We start from the raw sequence: 25,257 nt of genomic DNA, 5'->3' as shown, positions 1-25,257 counted from the left end.
AACCAAAGACACCAACCTACAGCAACAAAAGATCAAGCAGATGAAGAAGACCAAGAGAGAACTTTCTGTAGCCGACAGAATTGCCAGCTTACTGAAGTCATTTGGAAAGATACCAGGGTGATGATGTTGCTCTCTTCATCACACCAAGCGTGGAGAGACCCGACCACTGATTTCCTGAAGCGTAAGGTTGTGAGTGACAAGACAGGCAAGCGGAAGGTGAAAAGTGTGTCAGCGCCCCCTCAAGCAAGGGACTACACCAAGCACATGGGAGGAGTAGACAGAGGGGACCAACTCAGGGCCTACCATACACTGTACCTGTGTGCGTAAGTCATAGTTTTGGTGACGTGGCATATTATACTTCCTCATCGACATCGCCAGAGTGAATGGGTGGATCTGTTTCAAACACCACAATCCAGCAGTTGAAGACAAGAATATCAGCAGCAGTAGCAGGGAATGCAACAGAGAGGCAGGAGATCCGGGCAGCAAGATGTCACACTCAGATTTTGTTTTGGCCGTAGCCAAAGGCCTGATTGAAGGTTATGAAGGGGGCTCAGCATCTCGCCAAACTGCAGCACAGCTGGTGTCTCTCATCAACAGCTCTACACTACTCTGTGAAGATGCCAGGGAAGAATGCTCAATGGTGTCGCTGGTGCAGACTGAACAAGAAAGTAACCAAGTCTCGTCTACCAAAGACAACACGACGAGGCTGCCCAATCTGCAGCATCAACTTATGCCCAGGGGGTAGCTTTTTGAAGTTTCACGCAGCTGCAGCACAAGAGGAGGGCACAACATCAACTGAGTAGTACCTCAGAACAAGAGTCAAGAAAAACAACAAGAAAATAGAAATGACCTTAAGAATAAAAACATAAAGATACAGATAATTAGGCCACTGATAATAGTGTGCCTGCAGTTGTTGCACCAAGACTAAGTAAAAAAAAAATGCACATAAGTTGGAAGCAGCATAAACACATTACTTGATTTTGGCAACTTTACTCAATGCTGTCTCATTGTAGTACCCTAGCAGTAACCCATCCATACCAAATCAATCAGAATTCAACAGTTTTGAGGGTGTGGAAGTTTGAAAGGTTATATACTTTTCGAGTACAGGCCATAATTACATGTAGCTCCAACATTTGACCAGGAACTGTGCTGGGGAGCGGCCGTGAGCTCACCCACGAATAAATGCCTGTGAACTCCCCCAAACTCTGATTTTCTATTGTAAGTACATTTGCTCATTTTGTTAGGTTTGTACCATCCTTTTCTAATCACAGACAATGCATAGACCCATCTGTACCAAACAGGCCAAACTGCAACTGTTGGAGTTTGCCAGGTTTAGTACTGTATGGCGTATGAGACCTGTTGGAGTTTGGCAGGTTTGGTACCAGTAACTACTGAAATTGTGCACAGCTGTTGGAGTTTGTTAGATTCAGTACTATTTCTAGTGCAAGGGCCTATGGAGTTAGGGCTAAAGAGGAAACCTACCTCTATTGGAAACCATGAGACTGCTCTTGAAGCCCTCAAATTGCCTCTCTTGTATTGTTCTTTATTAATAAATTGTAGCAGGGTCTGTTGACCATGACCTTTAACCATGCACGAGGCCAGTGCCTGTGAGTGTCATATGGGTACATGTACATGTATGCCTATAAAGATGCCTCATGTTAAACAAAGGGGTTTTGAATCAGAAAAATTGAAATGACCCAATCTTGAACTTTTCCTCCAGTTAACAATTACAGCATACCAGTACATGTACATGTATGTGGAAGAAGAGCATTAGAATAAGATGAGTTATTTTTAGCTTTGTTTATTTTGTTATTGCAGAGTACATGTACACGATTATATCAGTGGGGGTCTGTCAGAGACTCTGTTGATTGATCCAGAAAACACCCAGCATGCAGTGGACAGGGAGAGAGGGAGGACAGTGTCTGCTGTTACATGTACCCCTACAAGTTTCCATCAACCTCCTAAAGAAGGCTGGACAAGCGACTTATTCCAAGTGAGTTCGCACTTTCCAAAATCAGGAAAACGCAATTCAGTATTTGAATAATCATGAAAACTAATTCAGATCTTTATACCATGATTACAAATGTAGCAGAGATCAAATGTGAATTTGTGTAACATAAACTAATCTTGCTAATTCCTCGTTCCTTTGGATGAAATAAAATCATGGAAAAAATAACATGTTTACCAAAAATTTGTTTGAGTGAATTATTGATTAAACTAAACAAATGAAGCAATGCTAGGTAATTCACTTTGCTTGGATTGCAGGTTCCAGGTGTTGTGTCTTTTGGAGCAATGTGGCATTTTCTTGTGAACCAGCCACATTTGAAAGAGAAGGCAAAAGGATGTGGCAAGCAGTATGGAAAGGGGTATAGGCTTTATTGTTCAGGGCATGTTAAAGATATTATGTATCACCCTATGTCTGCAGTATCACCATTTATCTATCTAAAAGCAACTTTTCTTCCAACAATGACAAAATCGAAAACGTACACAAGTTATATATCAGTATGGCAATCATCTCACCATATACACTCAACATATTGTACATGCCCTGCAGGATTGGGTGGCATTTGCTGCCATGTGGCAGTATTTTTATATGTATGCTCAGATACCAGAACTTCAGGTCACACCGACCTCTATGTTTCAGAACCCTCTATATCACGTACATCCTATCCTCAACAGTGGCACTTGCCCCGTAGAAAACAAAAAGGTGATAATTTCCCAATCAGTGACGCAGTTTTTGAGAAATACGACCCCACCAAGCCAAAGAAGAGAAAACCAAATATCATGCCATTATCAATAGGAGGAAAACAACTCCACCTGATAATCTTCCGAGAATTAAAGGATACGACAATCGGAAATTTATTCTAAAGGCTTGACGTCATAATATGAACTTTCACTGTAGTTATGTGATATACCTTTTTATCTTTAATAGCTATTTGTTCATTCTTCTTAAGGTATTTGTCAGTTTGTTACCTTCTTTGCTTCGTACTATATGCTGGCCATGGACATGATTGCAGTACCTGTACACTCATTCTCTTATATTTCTGTGGTTTCATGAAGTTATATATTGTTTTTATTTCTCAACTTTTGTTAATGTATTATTATTAATAATTTTTGTTTGCTTAGGGTCACCAGTACGTTTTATCACTGCTTTCCTCTTTTTTTTTAAATGTTGTTTCTGTTCATTTTTAAGTCGGGAGACTTAAGCTTCGAGGGGAGGGCCCATACATGTATCACCATGTTACAATAGCACATGTTGTATTGCTACTTAAGTTCAATGCACGTATTGACCTTCAACAATAGAACCGCTTTCCAAGTAATGAGACTCACTTAAGGAATGACTAGTTGAACCACAAGGCCCTTGGGGAGGAAAGCAGGGCTGGACTGGATGGGTCATGAGGCAGCCCACTGGCCTTATAAGGAAAAGTCAGTGTTCATTAATTTGACTAACCCTACCCTCAAATCCAAATGAACCAAACATATTCATGCACGCTGTATTAATATTCAAAGAAAAGTAGCTAATACCTAATAAGGCAAGGAAACTTGTATGATGGATGAAAAATGGAATGTCCAGCAAATGTATTAAATCCCTATGAGCTCTGGCAATTGGGCAGAGAGCCGCACATCGAGCCAGCCGAATAAACCACATCAAAAGTACAGTACAACTTTGTCTCAAGTCATCTTCTTGTGTCAATTCATATGACCTGTCGGGTAATAGTATTTAGATATTCAGCCATTTACTTTGAGAGGTATCGAGTCTTTTCGTTGCTCTACCCTTAACTTTGAAAATGTGTACATATTTCACCTCATCGCATATGCAGTATTCCGATTTTTCCCCCTCCCAATTCCTACATAACCAAAGCTCCAACAGTCTAAAATCTTCAAGTAATCTGTTCCTTAATAGTCCATACTTGAAGTTCAGCAGGTATATAGATATTTGGCCATTTAGCTAGATAGGTATCGAGTCTATTGATTGCTTTTCCCTTAATTTTGTAAATTTGTAAATATTTCACCTATTGAGTCTTTCTCCGCTCTATCCTTAACTTTGAAAATTTGTACATTTGTGGCTTTTCCCTGAATTTTGCCAATTTGTACCTATTTCACCTAATCGCATTTGCAGTATTCCGATCCTTTCCCCTTTCAATTCCAACTAAAGCTTCAACACTAAATTTTTGGGGAACCTGTTCCCCAATAGCCCATGCTTCAAATCAAGGAGGTATTTACATTTAGATATTTGGACTTTTAATTTGAGAAGTATTGAGTTTTTCCTTGCTCTACCCTTAACTTTAAAAATTTGTACATATTTCACCTCATGAGGGGAAAAATGCATTGATGCATTCAGATGTTTTCCATCTGAAGTCTAACATAACTAAAGCTCCAACACTCTAAACTTTTAAAGAAATCTCTTTCTGAATAGTTCACGTTTATTATATTTGTAGCATTCCGATCATTTCCCCTCTCAATTCTGACATAACAAAATCTCCAACAGTTGAAATTTCTGAAGAAATCTGTGCTGACTAGTCCAAGTTGTAAATCAAGGAGGTATTGCAATATTTGGACTTTCAGTTTGAGAGGTATTGAGTCTTTTCTTTGCTCTATCCTTAACTTTGAAAATACCTACATGTACATACATGTATTTCACCCCATCTGAGTTGCTGCATTGCTATGGTTTCATCTGTGATTTTTAACAGAAATGAAGGTCCAAAAATTTTAAGTTTCCAAAAAATTAGATCCTTAATGGTCAACTGTTCAAATCGTGCACGTATATAGACACTTGGCAATCTAGTTAGGTAAGTATTGAGTCTTTTCGTTACTCTACCATTGACTTTGAAAATTTGTACATATTTCACGTTATCACATTTCTATCATTCCGATATTTTCCCCTCTCAATTCTGACATTAGTAAAGCCTCAACAATCTAAAGTTTTCAAGAAATCTATTCCTTAATAGTCCATGTTTGAAGTTCAGCAGGTATATAGATATTTGGCCATTTAGCTAGATAATTTTTGAGTCTTTTCATTGCTTTTCCCTTAATTTCGAAAATTTGTACATATTTCACCTCATTGCATATGCAGTATTCTGATTTTTTCCCCTCTCAATTCCGACATCTCTAAAGCTCAAACACTATATTTTTAGAGAAATCTGTTCCCTAATGGCCCATGCTTCAAATCAAGGAGGTATTTAGTTTGAGAAGTATTTATTCTTTTTGTGTTTCTACCCTTAGCTTTGAATATTTCAGCCCATCTCATTTGGTGCATTCTGATGTTTTCCCATCTGAATTGTAACATAACTGAAGGTCCGAAAATGGTAAATTTCCCCAAACATTAGTTGGTAACTAATCAATGATTCAAATTGTGTATTGTGTATTCAGCCATTTAGTTTGAGAGATATTGAGTCTTTTTGCTGCTCTACCCTTAACTTTGAGAATTTGTACATATTTCACCTAATCACATTTGCAGTATTCCAATCTTTTCCCTTCTCAATTCCTACATAACTAATTCTAATAAAACAGTTTACAATTTTCAAGAAATCTGTTTGTTAATAGTCCATGCTTCAAATCAAGGAGGTATTTACATGTAGATATTTGGACTTTTAATTTGAGAAGTATTGAGTTTTTCCTTGCTCTACCCTTAACTTAAAAAAATTGTACATATTTCACCTCATGAGGGGAAAGATGCATTGGTGCATTCAGATGATTTCCCATCTGAATTCTAACATAACTGAAAGTCCGAAAATGCTAAATTTTCCAAGAAATCAGTTGGTAAGTAATCAATAATTCAGATGATGTAGGTTTTTAGATATTCAGCTATTTAGTTTAAGAGGTATTGAGTCTTTAAGTGTTTCTACCCTTAACTTTGAAAATTCGTTCATATTTCACCCATCTCATTTAGGGCATTCCGATGTTTTCCCATCTGAATTTAACATAACTGAAGGTGCAAAAATCTAAAATTTTCCAAGAAATCAGTTGGTAAGTAATTATATTATTCACCTAATCGCATTTGCAGTATTCCGATCTTTTCCCCTCTCAATTCCTACATAACTAAAGCTCCAATAGTCTAAAATTTTCAAGAAATCTGTTCCTTAATAGTGCATGTCTCAAATTCAGCAGGTATTTAGATATTTTCCATTTAACTAGATAAGTATCGAATCTTTTCATTGCTTTACCCATTAATTTTGCAAATTTGTACATATTTCACCTCATTGCATATGCAGTATTCCGATTTTTTCCCCTCTCAATGCCGACATAACTGAAGGTTCGACAACCTAAATTTTTAAAGAAATCTGTTCCCTAATAGTCCATGCTTCAAATCAAGGAGGTATTTAGATATTTGGCCTTTTAGATTGAGAGGTATTGAGTCTTTTTGTGTTTCTACCCCTAACTTTGAAAATTCGTTCATATTTCACCCCATCTTATTTGGTGCATTCCGATGTATTCCCATCTGAATTTAACATAACTGAAGGTGCGAAAATGCTAAATTTTCCAAGAAATTAGTTTCTTAAGTATTCAATTATTAAAATCATATAGGTATTTAGATATTCCGCCATTTAGTTTGAGATGTGTTGAGTCTTTTCCTTGCTCTACCTTTGACATTGAAAATGTGTACATATTTCACGTTATCACATTTGTAGCATTCTGATCTTTTCCCCTCTCAATTCTGACGTAACTAAAGCTCCAACATATGAAATTTCTGAAGAAATCTGTACTGAATAGTCCACAATGTAAATTAAAGAGGTATTTAGATATTTGGACTTTCAGCTAGAGAAGTATTGAGTCTTTTCGTTGCTCTACCCTTAACTTTTAAAATATGTACATATTTCACCTTATCACGTTTGTATCATTTCGATCTTTTCCCCTCTCAATTTTGACATACATGTATCTAAAGCTCCAACAGTTGAAATTTTTAAAGAAATCTGTTCCTAAATTGTCCATGTTGTAAATCAAGGAGATATTTAGTCTTATAGTTTGAGAGGTATTGAATCTTTTCTCTTCTATACCCTTAACTTTGTGAAAATTTGTATGTTTTTCCCTTTCCCCTTAATTTTGCCAATTTGTACACATTTCACCTAATTGCATTTGAAGTATTCCAATCTTTTCCACTTTCAATTCCGACATATCTAAACCCCCAACACTCTAAATTTTTAAAGAACATTCGAATGTTCCCTAATAGCCCATGCTTCAAATCAAGAGGGTATTTAGATATTTTGTCTTTCAGTTTGAGAGGTATTGAGTCTTTTCCTATTTCCACCCAAAACTTTGAAAATTCCTACATACTTCACCCAATCTCGTTTGGTACATTTTGACGTTTTCCCATCTGAATTCTAACATAACTGAAGGGCCGACAATTCTGAATTTTCCAAGAAATTGGTTGGTAAGTAATCAATGATTCAAATTATGTAGGTATTTAGATATTCAGCCATTTATTTTCAGAGGTATTGAGTCTTTTCCTTGCTCTACCTTTGACTTTGAAAATATGTACGTATTTAGCCTTATCACATTTGTAGCATTCCAATCTTTCCCCTTTCAATTCTGACATAACTAAAGCTCCAACAGTCGAAATTTCTGAGGAAATCTGTGCTGAATAGTCCACAGTGTAAATCAAGGAGGTATTTAGATATAGCGACTTTCAGTTTGAGAGGTCTTTTGAATGCTGTACCCTTGACTTTGAAAATGTGTACATATTTCACATTATCACATTTGTATCATTCCGATTTTTTTCCCCTCTCAATTCCTACATTAATAAAGCTCCAACAGTCTAGAATTTTCAGGAAATCTGTTCCTTAATAGTCCATGCTTGAAGTTCAGCATGTATATAGATATTCGGCAATTTAACTACATGTAGATAAGTATTGAGTCTTTTCATAGCTTTTCCCTTAATTTTGTAAATTTGCACATATTTCTTCTCATCGCATATGCAGTATTCCGATATTTCCCCTCTCAATTCTGACATGACTAAAGCTCCAACACTCTAAACCTTCTGACCTATTTCATTTCTTCCCCTCTTATCGAGGTAAATTCCTTTGATGGGAAAGGAGAGTTTTCCTTTCTGCCCAGACCTCACTACAGTCATGCTAGAGGCTCTGAATGATAATGTCATCTCCGTCTTTGAGTATGTCTTGGGGCTTTCTTGCCTTTTTTTTCACACTGCCAACCAAAGCCACATCAATGGAATGGACAATTAAGGGATCATTGCAGTTGACCTGCAGATGATCCACATGGCAGGGTCCAACAACGTAGTGGCGGACACACTCTCCCTGGGATGATAGAGCAGTCTTACATCGATCTGTTCCTTGAATAATGTTGAACTTCCCATGATCTTCCTCTTCAGCGAGACGTTCTAGCAACACTACAGCCATGGCTGCATGGGACGTCATCTGTCCACCTTTCAAATTTGTGGCAGCAGATTGTAGCATGTTTATTGATAGGTTCCAGCTAACACTGCTGTGAGTGCTATAACAGCCTTCCTTATGTGCTTCTTTCACTCAGAGCTACGACTCGTAATGTATCTACAGGTCAGCCCTAGCTGCCATACACATTGGTTTCAAAATCTGTTCAACTGCCCAGGACAATGCTGCTGTCCGCAGTGCAGAGGTCAAATGGACTTCCTGTGGGACCGACGACAAATCATTATGAAGTTCCTTACCATTTCTTAAATTTATACATTCCTTCTTGTTTATGTGTAAAAGTGTATTCGCGGCATTACATGTGTCATTGCCAACCCTGCACCTAGACCGGTGCTACTCTGCATATGGAGTGACTGTGTGAGCATGTCTGATCGTGGTGAGACCATACGTCATCTTCAAAAGTAATGTATTAAGATACTGGGTACTGTAATATGTTATTGTTGCCAGGGGAATTTTCCATGCTATGACTTGTACCTTCAGGGTGACATCATATGCAGCAGTGTTTTTTGTCAAAGATGCATATGATTACTAATTTTTAAGAATTGTTTTCTGGAAATTTCTAAACACTGAATTATTTTTATCAGGTAATTGATACAGAAACCTGAAAGCTCCTTGTTGATGGGTACCGTATTTAAGGGTGTGTGGATGTATTTCTGAAAATGTTGCGGCATACGTAACATTTGTAAGTAAAAGAAAAAGAAAATCTGATTTATTTTAAAAAAAATGATTTCTAAAATTATTATTATTATTTGAATCAAATAAGTAGCCAACCCTGCTTTTTAGCATTAATGTGTTTCACTTTCTTGCAAAAGTAGTGGTTTGCTGGCAAAATCTGGCAGGCTCAGTGACCCTCCTGATTGAGATTCAGTTCTGTCATGCTTACAACAGCAACTTAATATATCTAGACAGGGAACAAACACTGCTTGGACGATGCTTTTTGTTCTGGCCAGTGCTTCTCAAGTGTTTAAAGGAAACATGCAGATGATCTCTGGTAATGAAACATCTACATGTACATGTGCGTAAATTGAAGGTCAGAGAGCCTGTCCTTTCATTTCCAGCAAACTTTCTCAAAAAAGAAGTGACTTTTTATCATGGCATGTCAGTCTATTTCTTGGTGTGAAATTGATGTGTCCAGTTGCAATCCGTAGCATTGATAAAAATAACAGATTTTGAAATTGATACCATTATACCGGTACTTGGACAATACATTTATCAGATTACTTCCTTGTCTTTGCATTGAGTGGCACCGCCACTCACCGGCTATGAAAAACTCACCCTGATATAAGGATGAGAAACGTAGGTCTGTTCTATGCAATATACTGTAACTACACCCCAAACAGGGCTGCCCTCGTGCAGAACTACATGTACCCTTACAAACCAAAAGCTTTAGAGATCGATAACAGACCTTCCAAAGGATCTTCAACATACCTGTCCTTTACCAACCGCGCCTTGTAAACAATCTGTCTGGCACTTCCACTTGGGCAGCAGTGGTCGCCCCCTTGGATTGGAGGCTATGCAAGCCAAAACTCTTAATATCTGCAACAAACACAGGGCTAAAACCTCAAGGATAACTTCCCTTACACTTGAATCCGAGTGTGGCTGATTAATACCCTCAATATGTACCCACCTTTAACTTTTGACTGAGCATGAAAAATAAAGGCGTCTGATTCAGAAACTTTAGCTGCGGATATATATTTCTGTAACAATTCTACTGGACAATACCTAAAATCTGTCTTATTTATGACTAATCTACCCTCTTGGTACTGGTCAGTTGTGCTTGACAGAGTAAAACCCTCATAAATGAAAGAAATGTTATGTTCATGCTACATATAGGGTGGTGATACCCTATGGTGGTGGGGTACACTTTAGTTTTAAATTAGCGATTGATCTCTCTGGCAATTAAGATACTCCAAATAAAGATCAAGAACTGGCACAAAGAATGATTCTCACTGTGCATGTATGTTAGAGTTGGTTTAGTTCTATTTGAAATCAAATTGACAAATTTAGGACTGTCCCATTATTGAAATTGAGAAAATTTACACAATTGTGGATAGTAATAAATGGAGTTGACAATGATATGGATTGATAGACCAGTTGACCAGTAATGAAAAAAAAGCTTATGCTGTGAGTGTGATAATTGCAAGAATAAAAATGTAAGTCATAAGATATGGCAGAGCCAATGGGCAAAGGGATAATTAAATGATAAAAGGATAATTAAAGGATAGGCTAAAGGATAAAAGGGCCTGGTGCAACCTGCTCTCTCTACAGAGTTCAGCTGTGTAAAGACCACACAATGAAACAATTTAGTATATGTAATAGTCATTGAGTCCAAACATGAAACAGTTGTTATGCTTCGTGCATGTGTACAGGTCACGTGGTCAAACTTTCCACAAAACTTTCATGACAATGCAACTAACAAATCAGTTAAAATGACAAATTTTTGAACTGACACTTGGCCAACACGTACTACGAGACAAACCTGTCAATGTGAACAGGCCAGAACTTTGTATAACGATAAATGAAAGATAAAATTCGCAAAACGTTTAGGACAAAAGTACGCTTATGTTCTGACAGAACAAACTCCTGCTAGAGAGAGGCAGATTGTCACTTACGCCACAGTGAAGTACGTCACTGTACAAAATATGGACTAGAACCCATTGTAGCAGACTAATATTGATGAGGATATGGTTAATTTATGATTGTGACCATGAACAATCACTAGGGCCACTTTATACAGAAAATACAACAATTTAAATATTATGTCGGGACTTTGTTGAACGAGTAGGAACACTTGAGGTTTGTGAGAAAGTGCGTGGTGTAGAAACCTGAGAGAGCCCTAGAGTCAAAGTCTGACCACCACAGAAATGTGAGAAAGCTTGACATGAGCAAGTTCACTTAATCAGAAAAAACCTGTGTATGCCGAAAGACACATCGTAACTGATCTCAAGCTTATAAGATCCGTCTCTTTGTTCGCATTTTACAAGTAAGAATCTATAATTTCCTTCAGAACTGAAGCTAGGTACTAGCCTTTTCGTTTCAATTGGTTTAGAGAGCCATCGTTTAAGGCCTTCTAGAGTAAACTTTGCAAATGAATAGACCATGGGATCATCAATTCCGATGTTTTGTGTGCCCAAGATGTGGATGTTACAGCTTTAACAATTGGTGTTGGGGAATTGCACTTTTTACTTAAACAAGTGAAATATAGATGTATGTTCAAAGGGGTCTGTACTTATGTGCTTTTTCCAAGACCCCGAGCCCAATCTGACCACTGTAAGCAAGCTCCCGAGTACAGCTTCCCTATTCCTCCCTTAAGTCCAGCATTACACTCAGAAGCTGAGCTGCTAACTGCCTCAATTCTGGTGATTCCTCTTCCATACTTGAAGCCCAAATATCATTGCTGCATATGGTCTGCACAGAGACAACAAAACGGTCATGATCTGCACAGAGACAACAAAACTGTCATTATTACTACATGTACATATATGGTATTTTAAATGTAGACATATGAGAAATCTTTAATCCAAGTATTTCGCTTTGAGTAATATTGTATTAACTTAACATCCCAGTTTCTAGGAATTTCATATGCTAGTTGTAATGGTTTCCCTACATTATAACCATCTGGGAATAAGATCGGCCAGTATGGTGCCAAAAACTAGCATGGGTTAATCAAAGTGCCAATGGCCTTGGTACTTTCCATGGGCTTGATAACTCTGGGTGTCAAGGCAATTGGGGGTACAACCCAATTGTTTTCTTTTTTCCAGTCCACAGTGAAAGCATCTACTGTTTCACAACCTGGATTATGGTATCTAGAATTAAACTTTGCGACTTTTTAATTGTAATACTTTAGGTGGGTTTTCTTCATATGCATAGTAACTGTCAACAACATGAGATTGATTAATACTATCAGAATACAACACAACATCAGAATTGAACTTAACTGGTTTTAGCTTGCACATCCACTTTAGGCTTGGTGCAGGTAGCCGTCCAACGAGAGAAGCTCCCGCACACAAAACACGCTCCTCCAAAACCTTGAGGCATGGTAACCTGAGCACCGTAATGTTTGGACTGCTCAGAGGGATTAAAAGTGGAAGCAGGACGTTTATAAGAGCTCTTAACCTCTTAGCCTGATGGACTGCTGCCCTCTTCTGCTTAATCTTTCTGGCGGCTTGATTTTCTGCAAGGGTAATCTTGTCATCATCTTGGTGTGCAGCCGGATGATGCTCCTCATACTCCCTAACCATGGCCCAACCGTACATGCTGGAATCAGCCACATGAATCAACTTCTGTCTCTTGTTGATGGTACTGGACAGTGTTGCTTTTACGACCGACAAGGAGGGGTTGTCAGCACCTAACTGGTCTGCTGCAGTTTGAACCAAGTCTTTGACTTGCTTAGAAAATAATAAATAATGCTTAGTATATTCATGAATAAAATTCGGGTGAAACAGCGGCAATGGAAGTAAAAGAATTCAATCTTTATAAAAAGACAAAGTGTGTCTAGCCTGCGCCAGACCAATGTGAAGTGAATCTCCTATACCCTGTGCACTCCACAAGGGTATGCTACATGTATCACTGAAACGTCCACTACACATTCCTCTGCCCATTCCACAGCTGTACATTCAGCCCTTTATGCTCGAAGAAAACAAATATGTTCTAATTCACACCCGGTCACTCACACTTTCTTTGGTATATATTCATCATAAATGGGTATGACCTTGGTGAAGTTTTATAGTTGGAAATTACTGGTATTTCCTTTAATAAACTTCCTGACTGAAATGTTGGGTTTCTGGAGAAGTAAGGGGATAACGGTACATTAGCTTTTTGGTTGAATACAGGGTACATGTGTGTGTAAATCATCCACAATCAGTTGTTTACAGTTGTTTTTCTGTTGTTGTTTTTCAGGACTGTGGTGGAACGCATCTGTGTTAGTCTATACTGACACCATTGTGCTGTCATTGGAGGGAGCCAGCAGATAGACCACGCCCACCCAACACTTTGTGACTCATCTGGTGGTCATTAAAGGACACTATTCAGGTCGACGGGGTATACTGATGAACGGTTGACTGATGGAGCAGGAAATTTATTAAGGCAGTAAAGGGGTGAGTTTCTGTCAGGCCATTTTTGTCATGTCTCAGGAAAGGTTTATGTCATGTAATTCACATCATGTACATGTACTTATATCTGATTAAAGGGAAGCCAAATGAAGCTAATTTTAATTTTCAAAATATTCTACTATTTTTCAACTTTATATTTATCACTTTTCAAATCCTGACTCTAAATACCTGTCTGCATGTGCTGTATGACTGTGGAAGTAAGATCTCATTTCGTATTGGTTAGTTTCAGGTTTAGTTTCATCATGTCAGAATAACAATGTCTAAAGTCAGTGTATTTTCTTGAATTGTTCAAAACTCAAAATTGTAACCATACTTCAAGGAGAAGTACAAGGTACATGTATGTACATGTATCTTGAGTTATTGCACTTCCTGCATGTATTCGCTGTGGAGGAGAGGACAAACACTGAACTTGTTGAAAATTTTTATCAAGATGTATTTTTGCGTTGGGGAGATGTTAATTATATATAACGGGTTTGCCCTTACCCAACGTATATTTATAAGCACTGTATGCTCAGTGCTTGCCCGAGAACTTAAGTTCTCGGGCAAGCACTGAGCATACAGTGCTTATAAATATACGTTGGGTAAGGGCAAACCCGTTATATATAATTGTTGAAAATTCTTTTTTGGCTTTTGGCCTGTTGTTGTCTTGGCAGCCCCTGTCAAGCTCTATTGCCATATAACTACTTTGTTTTGTCTACATACCGGTAATTTGTTTACAGATCCAACCAAAATATTTTACTCAGTGCCCTGTTAATACTTTGGTAATAAACATTTCACTCTAGTTGGTAACATGTACTTCCATTGCAGTCAGCTCTTACTGGCCTTATAAAATTAGCAGAGCTTTACAGTTGGCAATATTTTGTGTGAAATAACATGTGGTGAACCTAATACCGTACAGAGTTTTTGCATACTGGTACATATATGGTGTTTGGTAGGATTATACCCTGCAGGTGGTGTTCAGCAGGGTTTTGCTGATGTCAGGGTTTTTTTCTGGGGTGTTGTTACCCATGGTGGTGGGTGTGCCTAAGTTTTAATTTAGGGATTGACCCCTATAGCAATTAAAGTAATCCTAATAAAAACCAATGGGTTAAAAGAAATTATCCTCATTGTAGATTAGAATTAATTTACGCTTTTTGAGATCAAGTTGAGAAACTGCAATTTTGAAAAACTGTTCCAGTATTGAGAAAAAAGTGGAAAAATTACACAGTGGTGGACCTTAGTAAATGGAGTCAACACTAAAATAGATTGATGATAAAGCACTGGCTGGTTCAGGTTTGTAATAAATTGATTGAGCAGTAATGAATAAGCTTACATAGAGACATACTGGTATGTGTACATTACACATGTGTATGGTCTAGAAATTACATTCTAAGTGCAGAACGGTTCCTGGATTATAGCCACTGATAAATTTGTAAAATATTTGTAGAAGGTACAAGACATGGGCACTGTGCAAGCTTCTCTCTCTTACAGAGTTCACCTGTGTAAAGAATACGCAATGAAACAATTCATAGATTGAGCAGTAATGAATAAGCTTACATAGAGACATACTGGTATGTGTACATTACACATGTGTATGGTCTAGAAATTACATTCTAAGTGCAGAACGGTTCCTGGATTATAGCCACTGATAAATTTGTAAAATATTTGTAGAAGGTACAAGACATGGGCACTGTGCAAGCTGCTCTCTCTTACAGAGTTCACCTGTGTAAAGAATACGCAATGAAACAATTCATAGACGTGTTATACTCATCGAGCCTAAACATGAAACAGAGTTTGCGCTTCATGTACATGTGCAGGTCACATGCTAAAACTTTCCACAAAACTTTCACAACAACACGATAAAGAAAAGCACTCCTAATCACAGGTTCTTGACCTATTTTAAGTTGGAGCCCACACTTGGCCCACATAAACTATATGTACGTGTATATATGTACAAACTAGCGGTAAATCTGTCAATATAAACATGCCAAAACTAAACATAACAATGAACGAAAAATAAAAAGTTTTTACACAAACATGAACTTTGTGTTCCGACAGAATAAAGTCCTGCTAGAGAGAGGCAGATTGTCACCTCCACCACAGTGAAGTACCGCACAGTATGTCACGTTAGTGTGCAAAGTTAGGCTCATGACTGGCACAAAATAACAGTCTAAAGCCCATAGACTCATATTGATATGAAAATACTGTTCACTTATGATCAAGACCCTGAACAACCACTGCATGTACATGTAGGACAGCTTAATAGCTAAAATGCAAGAATTTGGATAAATATTGGTATTTAAACACTCAAGGTTCCTGAAAGGTGAATTTGCTGTTTGCTCCAAGCACCACCCAAGAGGTGTGGTGTTGGACTCCCGAGATGTGCAATTTTCACAACCTGATAATTAGGGGCAGTCTTTTCTGTGATAATTCATTTTCTGAAATCGACAAAAAATCAGCAGGGCCTCCCCCCAAAGAGTTCACTTTGTTCCATCAGAGCACACTGACATTTGCCCCGTCCCAGTCCAGTGGGCTTGACATAAGTGGTTTAAGGATGGTTAGGGTATAAGCTTTTCATTGATATAATACTTTAATGTGATTGGTTACTTTATTTAATCGGAAGAGTGAATTGTATAGGAATCTCGACCATCAGAATTGAGCCTCTGAAATGACCCGGGCACTCGAGTTTTTTGGAGATGACCCAGATGTTGCATACACAAACTCCATGCATACATCATCAAAGATTCAACTCGGCCTTTTCGTTACAAAGTTCATTTGTTTGTACACATTTTAATATAAAATCTGATTTACAATACTACATGTACATGTAGTATACCATTGTAGCAACACATAAATTTTAGGACAAATTTGAAGTGTAGATTGACAGTTTTGCCAATTTTATCAGATCTACCAGTACTTCCAGAATACACCATTAAGTGGAAGGTACATACATGTACATACCGGTACATGTACATTGTAAGAGCATTCAAGCCTGAATTCACCTGCCTTGTAATCAGTCGACTAAACATGAATGTGTTGCACACACCTACTTCACCCATCATTATTTTAAAATTTTTCTTAATTCCTTATACAGGGTAAGGAAAGTGGACACTTTTGTTAAACAGTTGGTTGAACAAGAGGAACATTAAAAACCGATTTTTAAGAGGGTCTGTCTACACTAAAAGACACATTTGCATATAAGCAGAATCACCTCTTTCTTTAAAAGCCTTGAGAATTAAGAAATGAACTTCAATAATTATACTAATACAGTATTATAAATTTGTAACTGTAAAGATATAGTTTACACACTTTAATAGGATTTTGATGAAAATACCCAGCTTACATGTACTGTACATGTATTTCATGGGTTCCAGTGGGACATGTGTACTTGTACTGTAACTATGTCAACTCATGTTTTTCAGGTTATTTAAAACACCGGTACCACTCTCATGGAGAAAAGCAATTCATCTGTTAAAACATGGGTAAAACAAGTACCTGTATAACATTGGAGAAATATTTCAAAATCTATGGCCTTTTATTACTTTAAGTTAAACCTGTACGAATTTCAGGAGAGCTACACGTAATTAAGGAATAACCAACGTCACTGTGTCTGTCCACAGAGTGACAAACATGAAACAGGCTGATTGTGCAATTCTTTGAGCAGATAACTTCATATACTGTATCGTGATATATCCTCGAAATGTATACATGTACATGTATATCAAAATATAGTTTTCCTGAGAAAAGTTCTTACAATAATACCAGTAGTTTGCATCATACATGTATTTGTTTGTTTTTTCAATCAGACGACAAACCTAAGATTTGATTTTAGGAATTGCAAATGCCTGTCCACTATTGTGTAACGTTTGTCGCAACTATTTTTCCCTCTGAATATAAAAATCTCAGATGATTTATCTTTTGAGTACATACACATTTATTGCAAACAACATGTAAGTTCAACTACAAGTACACCAATACCAGCATTGGCACAGCTGTGGGGACAATCCACACTGCTGGCATGCAGTATAAGCCTTATGAGGACATGCCAGATCAATCATTTTTTGGAGTATAAACAACAGAACTTTATAGATTTTCATGATGTAAGAAAAACACCCCTCAAACTTGTTTCCCCGTAAATATATTTGCTTGTTTCAGACCTCTTTTTCATGCATCCAAAACATACTCTATGGGGTCCTGTGCAAATGCATTCAGGGGACAAAACCCGTATTCACCACTTTATGAGGACAATGGCAAAAGTAGACTGGTATCAGTCATCAAAAGATAAACGTGACGTAGATAATATTAACACTGCTCAGAAACTTCACGCACGAAAGACAAAAGAAAATTATGATAAACCCAAAAAACGACACTGAAAAGAAACTGTTAAGATTTTGCAGACAGACTCACAAAACAGATCAAGAGGTACATACAGATATGGTTTCTGACACATTTTATTTTCAATTTCACTCTCAAGAAACAAACAATGCAATCAAGTTGTCTAAAGTACTGAGAGGAGAGTTCGCCTTTAGGGTTTGGACAATTGGTTGTATATTTAAACATATGGCAAACAAAACTCTAACCTCTTTAAATAATTTTTATAGAGACAAGTCCAAACACAAAAGCCAACATATTAATGCTTATGGAAACTTTCCCAAATACACTTTAAAATTAAGGTTGAAAGTGCAGACTCCCACTAAGTTTACTGATAGGAAAGAATGTTACAGTTCAATTTATTTTTTATATGGTCAAAGAAGTGATTGAGAAATAACTAAGTATTTAATATCACACATTCAGAAAATTAGCAAAATTGACTTACACACTTTTCTTACATTCCATTGAAAAACCGTTTGCATACATGTAGGAAATAACAAGACACAATATTTTCTTACAAGTGAAAAGGTGATAAATACCTGCATTTCCAAGTATTTGTTAAATACATGTGACCCAGTCATGCAAGGAAACGACAATTTGACAGCACTTAAGTTTGTATAAACAGGGTGGATCAAAACAAAAACTGAAACTTAAATAGTATTGCTCCACAAATGTTGAAGACAAATTCTCTGCAAATGCAGTGTTTTCCGCAGGACAACAGATATTCTTTACAGGAACTGACGCCATGCATGGCCTTTATGCTTGATGAAGTATCCTCTGCAAGATTTAAAATAAACATGAAAAATTAAGAACTTTAGCAAATGAATGTTACTGCAACTTCCAACACAGGCCTTCTCTCCAGTAATTAAAAGAAAGGGATAAACATGTGGACTCTGTACACGACACCAGTATTGAGCATTTTAGTGGCTATTGTGAGGCAAAATTACACTATTTTAAGCTTTTCATGGGTCTAATGGAAGAAAATTAACTCTACTTTAAAAACCACTTGGTTCGTCATCACTGAACTTTTCAACAGTAAAGTTAGCCCCCCTTGTCAACAAAGTTCATTAATGAAGATAAAAAAATCCTAAACTTACCACTGAATTGGCTGTCCATATGCATTCTTCCATGATGAGTTTCCTCCTCCGGTGTCTGGACAAATAGAATCTTGAAAACAGGAATTCTGGTATATTAAAGATAAAGCAACATCCTTGTAAAACAAATGCTGAGTACACTGATTGATATCTTATACTCTGAAAAACTGAAAATTATGAAAACAGGAGTATAAGAGCCCATTCTAGAGTTTTATGGGACGGAGCCTTGGTCTTGGCACGTTAAGTATATTTATTTCAAAACAGGCTTATTTTAAAAAGGCTTAAGCCTCTTTGTTCTAGCTTTACTGAGTGTCAGCTTTGCTTTAAGATTCGATGTCATGCTCGCACTCAAAGAAAAAAAGAATAAGGTAGTGCATCTGTGTCCATGTACATGTATATATTGGCCATACATGTACCTTTTGCCTTTTGGTACACAGGGGCCTAGATGCACATACTCATAATACAAGCATTCAATATTTAGGCATTTGAATATACTACCGGTAATTTACTGTATTTTGATGAAAGTTTGAAATTGTAACATGTAGCAGTTCCAGATCATGAACTACATGCCTGTATTCTACTATACACCATGTTCTGTATAACTTATTTTTGTCTTAAATGAAGTTTTTTCAAAGAAATAAATCTTAAAATTTGTACAAACCCTTAAACCCTTATATGCTGCTACAGTTTTTGTTGTTGCTTTATGCACATGACCAATTTCTCAGTCTGTTGGTATTAAATGCTAGAAGGTTGTGAAGCTCCCATAATCCAGGCTACTGCAAACATTGTGATAATACACAAGTCTGGAAGAACATTTTTAATGAATCACTTCCTGCCGGGGACTCCGGAATCAGAGACATATGGTTTATATGTGTGGCCGGGGTCTCCGAACTCGGACAAAGGGAACAGGGCCCTGTGACAAAAGACCATACTCTGAACAAAAGACCAGGCTGCTGGGCATTACCGACATTTTTCACTCTCAAAAGTGGTGATAATCCAGCCCTGTTTTGAAAGGGTATTCCAGGGATTGGGGCATTGAGAGTGAGCAGATTACCACCGGGGACAAAAATGCTCCACCACCGCACCAATGAGCCACACAGCACCAATGAGCCACACAGCACCGCTGCTTGCTAATCTGGCCCCTATTGAAAAGAAGTCAGCAGGGCACTGAGCTATGTTCGTGAACAATAGACAGTTATACAAGACCGCACAATCTGGGCTCTGTTTAAAAGGCTGCAGGCCTGGCTTAAATAGTCGGGCGTCAATGAAGGTCACCTGCCAACTTAGAGTAAGATTACTTTGTGTGGCTATAAACAACTGTTAAATGAAATGATAAATTTTTGAAGGATTTTGAAAACGGAAAAAATGATAGTCATGCCGGCCCAGCATCATCAACATTGAAAAATGCCCTGGCATGAAGTGGTTAAAGGCCAGTGTCTTTGATTCCTCTGGTTTCTGAATTCTGTGAGAAGATTCTGTGCAGCAGACTTGCGCACCATGTACAGCCTGTGATTGCTGAGCAGTTTGACTGCCTTGTTACAGGATGCCTACCATGCCGTTGATCAGGGTGAACAGCTGGACATGATTTACACAGTCGTCTCAAAGGCTTTTGACCAGCTTAATCATAAACTCTTATTTTACAAACTTAATGTGATGACCCAAGTGTAAGCACTCATCACTTGCTCATTTTATCACTGTAGAATGGTTATAAATAGTCTTTGCGAAGCGCCTGGGATGTCTGTTAGTTCAGCTAACTTTCAGTTAACCAGGGGTAAGTGTACTAGCCGAGTTATCCAATCGCTTTTATGGGGCGGGGTTTAAGCATTACTTGGGATAAGTTTCCTAGTTAAGAGATTGTGTTGAATTTAATAAACCAGGAGAACTGGTTTGGACTTGAAACAAAACAGACGTGTCCTGTGTCTCTCTCTTACTGAAAAGAGTGTCGTAGTATTGGCATGTACATTTACACTCGTCTTTATACGGGATGAGCACTGTTGCCACGCTACCAAATGACGGATTGGTGTTATTCCCGGGAGAAAGCCCACAAGTAATAATAAACCACTCGGATGGCAGTAAAGGTCCATTACATTACTATTTACAATATACATCAATCTTTGCTAAAATTACCTCATAGCTAATCACGTGAATCCGACAGGAGACACTGAGTGGTGGTTGATGGTCATTGTTCTAGTTGGCACCCAGTTCCCTCAGGTGCACCCAAGGTTCTGTATTTGGCATTCTCTTCTTGTTAACGATTTACCTTGTCAGTGCATTTTGAACAAGTGTTTGGTGTTTGCTGATGACATGAACATTTTTCAGCAAGTTCCTCAAGAATCAGATTGTGCAATTTTTCAGGATGATGTTAACAGTTCATGATTGGCGTACTAATTGGCTTTTAATTCTTAACTGAAAGAAGTGATCAGTCATGAGTATTACATTGAAGAAGAAACAGTATATCTTTCGCTGCAGAATCTCCGACAGCAATATTAATTGTGTATGTGTTCAAAAGGATAACGTGTTCAGAAGGACTGAATTACAGTCCCCAACAAGACTTTGACACATCCAATGAGCACCTTGTGTACAGTTGTGAATACTTGTGACTAACATGTATCAATAGGAAATTTAAGTTCCCGCTCCATAACCTACATGTAAATGTACCCTCTATTCTTCGTCGATGCCCCACTCACCATGGGTGCAGAGCAAGTAGACAAACACTTTCAAAACCCAATCCCAACCATTTTATCTCTGGGACCAACTGTGACAAATATTCATCTGTTCATGCTTGGGTTCCCCAAGGTACAATGTTGAGACCAGCTGTATTCCTCTCCATGATCAATGATGCAAAGCCACCTGTTGGAATTAATGCATATACATTTAAGTATGTCGTGTATGTGGATGACTTGACGATTGTGGAATGCATAGCGAATTTTGTGATGGTTGTTGTATTTAATACAAATACATTTTCAAATCTACTGAAATGATCCTCAGCAAAATGCTACGCAATGGAAGTTACGTGTACGTTTATGCCAAACCTGTAACCCCCTTTCATACATGTACATGTAATTCTCAATGATCATGCCCTGGAATTTGTGAACACGCTCAGGATTCTTGGGGTCACAGTGCAAAGTGACCTTAAAACCAGAACCTCAACACCGGAAGAGAATGAGAAACCTGGCCGTTGTATGCTTACTTGGATCCTATCACAGACATCTATGCCATATGAACTCAGATTCAGCATTATTTTTGGGAAAAACCATCTTACTTTTGGGACGAGTTTCTACCAAGTGCCATGGCTTGCTTTTGCGAAAGGAGCATGTCCCCCCAAAATAAATTTGGCTCCTTTTTAAATCTGTCCTAGAGCAAAAATTGACCAAAAAAAGTGAACTTCGTATATGGAAATCAGTTTTCTTTTGTTTATTTGAATGACTTACAAGTCACTAGTCAAAGTTATTTTGCCACAAGTATGGCCTACTCCTCTTTTTCTGACTTTGGTATCCCCCTCGTGCAGAAGTGTACCCTCAACGCTTAAGGAGAGACAGCTTGGGCCCGGTTTTCTAAATGAACTCACGCGTGGGCCTGGCTCGAGCGCGAATACTATAAATTCCAATATAAATGCATTGCGCGTCTAGCTCAGCACGCTTCACGCCAAGCACACATAAACCTGTGCGCTGACACGGCGGAGGGCCTGCAAGGCCATGGAAAAGCACGCCATCTTTTGTTTCCACTTGGGGCGGATTGATTTGTTGTACAACAGATCAATTCCCATATTTGAAAAAGAGGCGTCATAGCAGCAAATTGACACGACTTAGCACTTTGCTTACCATGCTTAATACATGTGGTAGGCTAACACAGTTTGCATCAATGACACAGTTTCACTGAAAATGAGGTTCCTCCTCCATGGTCTGGACAAGTACAATCTTAAATGACAAAATTCTGTATAATCAAAAAAGAAGAAAAAGCAGCCTCCTTGTAATGCAACTGCCAAGTAGAGTAATTGACAGCTCTCACAAATATTCACCATGAAGTCGATGGTTGTTACATCACATGACAAAAATACACCACATGAAAGAAACAAATTTGCGTTGGCACTCGGCAGCATGCTTCTGCCACAACACCCTGTAGTCAGGTAGTTGACCAATAATCCATCATGATGTCCCCAGAATGAATTTTAATCATCTGTGTAAATTAAGTCTTACATGTACATGTAGTTACTTACATGCACTGCATCAGAGGCCTACTGTATAGTGTACCACCATGACCCACCATGCTGGGCCGAGTATGGCAAAACTTAGCGCGCAGAGCTTTGGTACCATATACAGTACATGATTGTACACTTATTACTGGATCGAGCCCAGTCTAATGTGGCTTTTGCGAACCCCGGGTTTCCCGGGTTCGTATTCAAGACCACCCCACCTAGTTTATATGGCCTCTCTAGTGGTAAACGACCCACGATATAATGGCTTATAATAATAATGATTATGGATATAATCAGTACATGGCCATGTGTGTCCACTTTTGGGTCTGATTTACGGCGTTGTGGTTTGTCTGCAATATGCACTGTGTGGTTACAGCTGGCCTGGCTGCAGGCAGGAAAGTGTGGTCAGGTGGTAGTGAACTTATGTGTGAGTGTTCAACATATGTACAGTAACTAAATGTACACTGTACAGGTAGCTTCACCTTGACGCCCTGTACATACGTACATATGTCTATGTATAAGCACATGTACTGTACATATACCTGTACATGCACATGTACATGTAGGTACTTGTCATAGTGTGACCACTTGCATGAAATTCCGCAATAATTCATGACCAATATACAGCGCAATTTGGATTGTCAAGATGTAATATTTCTTGTGTATTTGAAAACAACATAACTTCTTATATGTTCAATTGTTTTCCTGCCCTCGGCTGTCTCAAACATATACAGAAAATGGGCTCAATTTGACCACTTTTTCAATCATAACGGAATTGTCTGAGAGAATCAAAACTGGAACAAGAATATGCTCCCACATAAGTCTTCCCTGTTTCTCCACCCTAGTCATTTGTATGGTGGGGGTAATTTACAGTACAGTGAAGCTCAACTGAATACATAATACACTACTCAAAAGAATTTAAGGAACAAGAGAACAGAATGACATGCATGATAGCACCAACATTGTTGAGTATTGTTTGAGAACCAATTGACAACACCTGAATGATTTTCACATAACTTTAATACCTCTTGTTCCGAAACAGTAGCCCACATAGACCATGACAAAAACATTCTGTTCTCTTGTTCCTCTAATTCTTTTGAGTAGTGTATTCAAAACCATGAAGAATTTACTGCAAACGCAAAAGTGAGAAAACGTTTTGCTGACAACAGATATACATGGAAGTTAGGTCGGCCCGGCTGGGCGGGATGCTAAGGCTTCAAAGCTGAGAAACCATCTTGTATCCTTGTGTTGTTTGTAACATAGATGCCAACATCATATCTTGTGCAAAATGTTACCAACGCTAGTGATCGACCCATGTTCTCAACACAATGAAAGGTGGAACAGCGTCTCGTAATGCACCGCCTCATGCCGGTGTCAAGGTTGATCCGCTCTATGCATTTGCTTGGTGAGGAATTTACGCAAATATTTTACTGTAAAGTGATTCAAAGAGCTGATCTCATTTACTACAGATGCACTACATTTATACAGACTGAAATTTAAGTCTAATGGCTGATGTTAAACATCAAATATCTCCAGTAATCTTTCCTAGACGGACTCATAAACCTTTAATTTTCACCGCTCCTGCGTGCATTCACGGAATGCAAAAATGTCCAAAAATATTATTCCACAAAAACTACATTTATCTGATAACCCCATTAACCCAGACTTGGGATTACAAGTGTAAACATAGTAATTTTTGTATGCCTACATTGTGTACCAACGTGAAATAATAACCGAGTCATTTATTCTTTTTTTTATTTCATCACGTTTTCACCCACAACCTCCTAAATTTTATTTAGAGTACCATGGCACGCCATAGTCACTTTAGTTAAGTTTAGGCCAAAAATATAGGCTTCCTATTTGCAGTTTCCCGGGGGGGGTCTATTTCAAGTTCCCTGGATCTTGTTCCAGCTCGACTGGAGAAAAAAATAAGGAGAAACAGTGATCAGAGAACATAGGGACTGGCAAACATACGGATACGGAAAAATTGAGACTGTGGGTAACATGGGGACCTTGTGAGTCGCAGCCTCCTTTAAACTGTGTCTGTGTTGATTGTATCAACTATACTGACACTGTGAGATCAAATTGTACATGAGCCATTTAGA

At 38.1% G+C, this 25,257-nt stretch overlaps 2 protein-coding genes and 1 long non-coding RNA gene across 9 annotated transcripts in view; 1 reads left to right on the top strand and 2 right to left on the bottom strand.

Annotated features, from left to right (window-relative positions):
- The window catches only part of LOC147799642 (uncharacterized), a 564,475-nt gene that overhangs the window by 412,051 nt on the left and 127,167 nt on the right, over positions 1–25,257 (bottom strand). The window lies entirely within an intron of this gene.
- Positions 1–25,257, top strand: part of LOC147799645 (uncharacterized) — a 78,105-nt gene that overhangs the window by 5,566 nt on the left and 47,282 nt on the right. For 2 of the 3 annotated variants that reach the window (XR_015424659.1, XM_087134137.1), the window contains exons 3-4: positions 1,819–1,993; positions 13,302–13,498. The gene's annotated coding sequence lies outside the window, so the exon portion shown is untranslated. The remainder of the gene's footprint in view (positions 1–1,818; positions 1,994–13,301; positions 13,499–25,257) is intronic. The other variant, XM_087134136.1, reaches the window with a different exon arrangement.
- LOC147799646 (uncharacterized) lies at positions 17,934–20,019 on the bottom strand. Its single transcript, XR_015424920.1, has 3 exons — positions 19,619–20,019; positions 18,961–19,046; positions 17,934–18,640 (listed from the first exon to the last, which is right to left on the bottom strand). It is a non-coding gene; the product is annotated as an uncharacterized LOC147799646 (long non-coding RNA).

The sequence above is a fragment of the Acanthaster planci genome, linkage group LG03 (genome assembly GCF_054643075.1).
Source record: "Acanthaster planci isolate LZ-2023a linkage group LG03, COTS_SCS, whole genome shotgun sequence".
In the NCBI taxonomy this organism is placed as follows: Eukaryota; Metazoa; Echinodermata; class Asteroidea; order Valvatida; family Acanthasteridae; genus Acanthaster; species Acanthaster planci.
The sequence above is the reverse complement of the archived record's forward strand: the minus strand, read 5'-3'. Positions and strand labels throughout refer to the sequence as shown.